This window comes from Ruditapes philippinarum, unplaced genomic scaffold, assembly GCF_026571515.1.
Source record: "Ruditapes philippinarum isolate M1 unplaced genomic scaffold, ASM2657151v2 ctg2716_1_1_1_1, whole genome shotgun sequence".
NCBI classification, from domain to species: domain Eukaryota; kingdom Metazoa; phylum Mollusca; class Bivalvia; order Venerida; family Veneridae; genus Ruditapes; species Ruditapes philippinarum.
Window position 1 is genome coordinate 17,934 of NW_026863181.1, and position 6,954 is coordinate 24,887.

The following is a 6,954-nucleotide window of genomic DNA, read 5'->3' on the forward strand; positions in this document are numbered from 1 at the left end:
AACCTTTTCCCCCACAAGTACAATTCTGTATGGAATGAACACGGATATTTATCCATAATTACTTAAGCCCATACAGACAGATGGTTAAGACCGCAACTATTATAATAACATGCTAAATCTCCGTATGGTTCTATATCAGATACCAGTATGATGAACCTTGCTTTTGTACCTTTTGAGTAATATCAGAATTCAGATTTCATTGACATACAGAAAGGGGTCAGCCTTTAGTCCGCTCTTAATGAAAACAGAAGGGTACTAATAACTACAATTTATTCTAGTTTCAATTCTCAGGTATATTACTTTTCATTAAACCAGGCAAGCTAAGATACATGTTATAACTTATGAAGTATGCTAGCTCTGAATGTATTTACACAACATTGCTAAACATTACACAATATTTTAATAAATTTTGGAATGTGCAGTCATATGTTACACAAGTCCCAGGAGCTTCAATTCATGGAAACTTTTGGGGAAATCAGTCAAAATATCACAATTGATTTAATTTATCACTGCTGGGTAAGTGTGATGGTTTTGTTTGAAGCCAAAACAACTAGATTTAACATTTTCCTTCAACACAATGTTCATGACTGCCCTTTACTATTGACAGGGGATTCAACTGAAGTGCTAACTCAGACTACCCCTCTAAAATAGTCCAACTAGTCCCAAGTGTTCATGGTGCCTATACAGTTATGATCACTACATCTGAAAACTGGAGATTCCCACAAACTGTGATGCTAGTCTTCATTTGCTTGCCAGTGACACATGTCCACCTTTAAAAAATGCAATAACAATTAGATGAAGTGCAATTATTTGCAAAAAATGCTTCTTATCTTATTTGTCTCTTCTTACATTTATAATGCAGAGCACTAGATTTGTGTGTTTGTCATACAAAATGACTAGCAATAACACTATTTAAATATATTTGAAATACAATTTCTATAATAAATCGACGGTCTAGTGCTATAAGGGCGGAAGTAGTACTTGCGCCCTTTTACATGTTTTTACGCCATTTGAAGCAGAACGTCACCGCGCACCTGCTGACAAAATATCTTTACCCTAGCATTTAAGTTGGCTTCAATATCGAAGAATGATTGGTAGGGCGTAAGTGCACCGAGCTCAAAAGGAACATTTTATAAAGGTCGTAACTACACCATAACTACACCATGCTCAAATTTTATAAGATCCTAAGTAGCAGTTAGGCCCTTTTAAGATTTTGATACGTTAGTTCAAACAGATAGTCGGATAATCACACTTACGCACGTTAAGACTTTGTGTCACGAGTCAGGGACATACCTTGACACATTTAAGGATGAGGGGGTAAAACTGAATCACTAGAAACAAAATGACATGATTAAAGAAATAGCAATATTGCATTTAAACAGGCGCTTTGCATGTTTCGTAAAATATAGGCCTCTAGTTGTACCTATCTATAATCAGGTGGGAGTGGGAGGAATGTCCCCTCCCGTAGACCGAGAAATTTCCAAAACGGAAGCAACGATATTGCATTAAATTGTCTTTATAAACATTCATAATTTTGTCATGTTAAAGAATGTTTATTCTACTCCGCTAGCTTCATGTGGCTTCATTTTCAACAATGTGTCTTTGTGCAGTAAACACTTTAGAAACTGACAAAATCAACACCAATTCTGTTAGAAGTCATTCTAAGATGGCAGGAGACACCGTGTATGTCAAGCTTGTAAAAGGGTCGAATGGACCCAGATTACATAAAAGCTAATATGAATAATTTCTTTAAGGGAAAACTGTTAATTATTTTTTAAAATAACAACGAAGGTTTTTGTACATTGGGCCATTGGACAACACTGTGTGACGGGAATAGACTATGGTATAGTAGCATAGAGTTGTTAGATACAGTTGACATTGCTAAGTCTTATTGTCATTGATATAAAGTTGATTGTTAATTGCAATAAAATTTGTATTTGGATCTGTTAGAAGTATAAATAGTGTATTCTTTCAAATTTTCAAAGTGCTTTTAAGCTTGTATTTAAGTAGTTTTTTTTAAGTAATTCTAATTCCAACAAAATGTACATGTATACATGAATACATGATTTGATGATAATATTTCATGTGTATCTTATGAATGATCATTCATTCATGCCTCAATACAGAAAAAAAAGATTTATTTGTGTATTTTGTCTGAAAATGTATATTTTAGTTTTCAAAAATATTTTCAACTTGCTTGAATCAGGCTACTGTAACAAGAACCAAAGGTTTAACTGTTCAAAACCCTTAAGGGCCAAGGTATTGTTTCAATGGGAGCAGATTCAAGTGTGTTTAGATAAGCTTACAACTTCCAACACAACCGAACTTAAATAAATTTGTATAAACTAAACAGTTAAAATTTGTATCAAAGTTGCCTTTATGTTTAGTATTAGCTGCCGTATATGCATCATTGTACATTAAGCGTTAATAATGTTCCGTCCTTGACGTTTTAGTGCTTGGGTGAGCTTTTGTCTGTGATAAGAATATGTCTGTCATCCGTCGTTAACCAGAAGTTCTTTAGAAATATCTCTTCTTTAATCATAAGATGGATTTTAATCCAACTTGAAGTACAACCTTTTCTATTAATGGTTTCAATGGGCCACAGGAAACTACGACACAATACTAAGAGCTAAGATAGTTAACATGTAGAATTACCACACACAGAATGTATCAGTTATTTAAGTAAATTCTAGGAAAGAATGAATTTGTTGTAACTTCTAAGGTAAATTATATAATAAGCAGCTGGAAGTTAATTTAATGAAACATAGAAACTGTTCTAAATAATATAATTATGTAACAATTACAATCAATACGTGTTTTATTTATCTATCAAGTAACCTTCACATAAAATATCATAGGATAAAAGACAAAGGATACTTTAAAAATGGTCACTTATTACAATTCATTATTGTTATAGATAAAAACAATTATATAATTGTATTGAAAAATTAATGAATACACTAAAATCTAAAAGGGCATATATGGTAGTTACGCCCTATTAAGCTAAGTCGAAGTAACAATTTTAAACAGTGTAACTGCTAGTTACGTCCTTTTAGAATTATTGGCCGATGCATAAAAATGTAAATATTGTAAGGGCATAAAACGGATTTCGTGAATTTTATTAAGGTGATGGGTTATTTTAATTTGAAAAATGTTTAAAAAAAAGTCGATATTAGTTGTTCTAAGTGTGTCCCAAATTTTATCATGATTGATAAAAGATCAAAGTCTGCAGACAGTTTTTTTCAATTTCCCAAAACTTGTAAAAATGCATTTACGCCCATTATAGCACTAGACCTTCGAAATACTCATAGTAATACATGTACTAAATTCCTTTTTTTGTGATATTTTTTCTATCACATATGTTCAGACAGTATACAATTTATTTGTTTAGACCGCCTACAATTTAAAGGTATAATTATTTATTGACTACAAATAAATGTAAATAATGGTTAGTTTAATAACCAATATGAATTTTTCAAAGATTATCCCTTCAAACTTTAAAAACAGTCTGTCAATTAAGCATATCTTAGCAATTGAGGCACACTGAGGCAGAAAAAAAATTGTCATTCAAAGGGAAGGGAAACATTTTATACATATTTAAATCATTTGGTGGAGAAACAATCTCTTCACTTTGCTGTTGAATATTTTCATTTGTTTCAATCTTGAATAATCAAAATGTAAACAATATTCATAAGGATGAACTGTATTGTAAATTTTGCATACATATTGAGGTCTTGTTCAAGGCAACAAAACTGTATTGTAAATTATGCAGTTCCTTGTAATGCCCTGTAGGATTGATTTGTACCACCTTAAAACACCATACTATGATATTTCATGTAAGTGATCATTTTCAGCAAAGGAAAAAGACTGTCATATGCAGTATCTTAATGCCATTTGACAGATATATTCAAAGTATGTTCTTAAGGTAGAACGCGACACTTTGCGAACTTTCGAGTAGCGTCTTGAAAATTGGCATGCAAAAAATTGACCATATTTCTGATTGGATTTCGTTGATTTTATTTCAATAGTTTCAGCCAATTTTTGTACACATGACGTCAAAGTTGACCATCAAAGCCCGTTTTTGAACATGACGTCGTTGCGTATCCTTGGCAACTGTTACGGGTATTTTAACGCCAATGGCGGACAAAATATCTTAAATACTACAGCATTCGACGGAAATTATATTTTCCTTTAAGCAGATATAAAATTTATTGTTTTACGCCGAAAATTGTTTGAGTAATTGAAAGAAAATTGTCAATTTTGTGTAAAATTTGACGTTCAGTTTAGCCGCAATTTTCGGCTTTAAAGCGGCTTATTAAAAAATTCCTGAAATAAATTTTTGATTTTTTTTCTTTAATCGTCCTCTAAAACATATACTTAGTCAAAATAACTAAAATAATTAGGGGGTCACCGACTCAATTTTTTCGGTAACGTGATTTTATTTCCCCCACCCCGTGTGTAATTTTGTAACGAAATTCGACGTATGCAGATACGTTTGAGACTTCAAAGTGCGGCAATAATGTTCAGCCTATCAGGAGAATTGTTCTACAGTTTTGCTAATACATATAAAACAACAACATGAATGTTCCATTGCAAATTCTTCAAATTGTACGAAAAACAAAACGATGTTTTCCTTATTTTTAAGCATAATTAATAACTTCATAAGGAATTGTAAACAGACGCATGTAAAGAAAATGAGGTGCGTTCAACGGCAACGCGTAAGCTGCGCAAACAAAAATAAATACAGCTGAGAGTAATCATTTGCGGTGTTCCTTTTTGATATTGTAATACAATAAGATTCATAAGCTTGAATCGAGAAATATGTCATAAGGAACAAAAAGCAACTACATTTGTATATATTTTTATGTAAATTTAGAAATTTACGGAAATTCAAATATCATAAATTAATACGTAGTCTACAAGAAATTCTGCAAATCTATACATTTTGCATTACCGTGAGTGATATGTATTTTTTTCACACCTATTAAAAACCAGAATTTGAATTTCACTTGTAATCAAAAACTATTGCAACAATTTGACAGAATTGGCGAAATATTGACAAATTAAAATATACGGTTCATAAATGAAACTTAGTCAATTATATTAGTGTGAAGCAAACAGTCATGCTTGAAACGTTAGCTCAGTGGGTGTTGGATTACAGAAGTAGCACGTTCGATTCTACAAGTATCTGTAATACATATTCTCTCGTTTTGCTTATCATTTTAGAATATCATAATGTTAAAAATGACGATTAATTGAGGATTCACCATAAACGCTGTATTAAAAACATTACTATCAAATCGGCCTTTGCAAATATTCATTATTCACTGTATAGCCAAATTTATGGTAGAATTTATTTTGAACAGGAAAATTTAGAAACAGTACTTTAAACATGAAATATAATGAAACGCTGTAAAAACACGTCTGCGGATTTGAGCGAACCGGTGGCCCTGAGCTAGATACTGTACAAATGAGTGTGCGTTGTAAATCTTTATACAAAATAAAGATATTTCAATATATATTGTCATTTTTTTCTCTGTACATGCTACGGGCACTCTAGAGGATCTGTCGATGTTTTATATGTTCTGTTCACCGACCATTTAATCAGTATGCAACTGACATGTTAATAAAACCGAGAAATATTACATTTTACTCAAAGTTTTACTATTTAATGTTATTCTGACAAATGTCAGATCAGACTATTATTTCTTTCCTCTTGTAGAAAGTGGGTAATTCTGAAGTTTATCTTTATTCACTGTTTTATATACAAAATCTGTATTTACAAGAATAAAAAAACCATATTTTGGTAATATCTGATCGTGTAATTAAAAAAAAAATACGTATTTTAGTAAATACGAACTTCATTCAAAGTTCCCGCATATTACGAGTGTACGGAGTCATATACGTATTGCATGATATACGGTCCCGAACATCAAATTTAACTTATTTTTACCTGTCTATCTATAATATACGGAATTCCCGTACCCTTTATTGTATCCATATATTTTCCATAGTGGTCATAATAGCGTAAAATGCCGTAAAAAGCGGGATTTTGAAACAGGGCGATCGTTTTAATAACATCAAAAAACCAAACGCCCCGTGATAGCGTGGCTTTTATCCGAAGGGGTGGGGGAAATAAAATCACGTGTACCGAAAAAATTGAGTCGGTGACCCCCTAATTTTTTTAGTTATTTTGACTAAGTATATGTTTTAGAGGACGATTAAAGAAAAAAATCAAAAATTTATTTCAGGAATTTTTTAATAAGCCGCTTTAAAGCCGAAAATTGCGGCTAAACTGAACGTCAAATTTTACACAAAATTGACAATTTTCTTTCAATTACTCAAACAATTTTCGGCGTATAACAATAAATTTTATATCTGCTTAAAGGAAAAAAATAATTTCCGTCGAATGCTGTAGGATTTAAGATATTTTGTCCGCCAACGGCGTTGAAATACCCGTTACAGTTGCCAAGGATACGCAGCGACGTCATGTTCAAAAACGGGCTTTGATGGTCAACTTTGACGTCATGTGTACAAAAATTGGCTGAAATTATTGAAATAAAATCAACGAAATCCAATCAGAAATATGGTCAATTTTTTGCATGCCAATTTTCAAGACGCTACTCGAAAGTTCGCAAAGTGTCGCGTTCTACCTTAACTAACACTATAATAAACTGTGAGCATGCACTGACACTCTTATTTTAGGCGGTACTATATATGAACAAGGATTGGACTATTTAAGTATGTAGATTAGAAATGCAAACTAAACAATTTCAGTTTCAAGCCTTTTCCTAGACATTTTGGGAAAAATTCCTAGCACAGGTTAGGAAATTTGACTTGATTATGATTTTTTTCTAAACTTGGAAAAAATAAGCATATTTGGCATTATTTGGCCCTGAGAATGGGTCTGGTAATCTGGCCCGAGGTGACACTGGTAAAAAGGCATATGTTTTC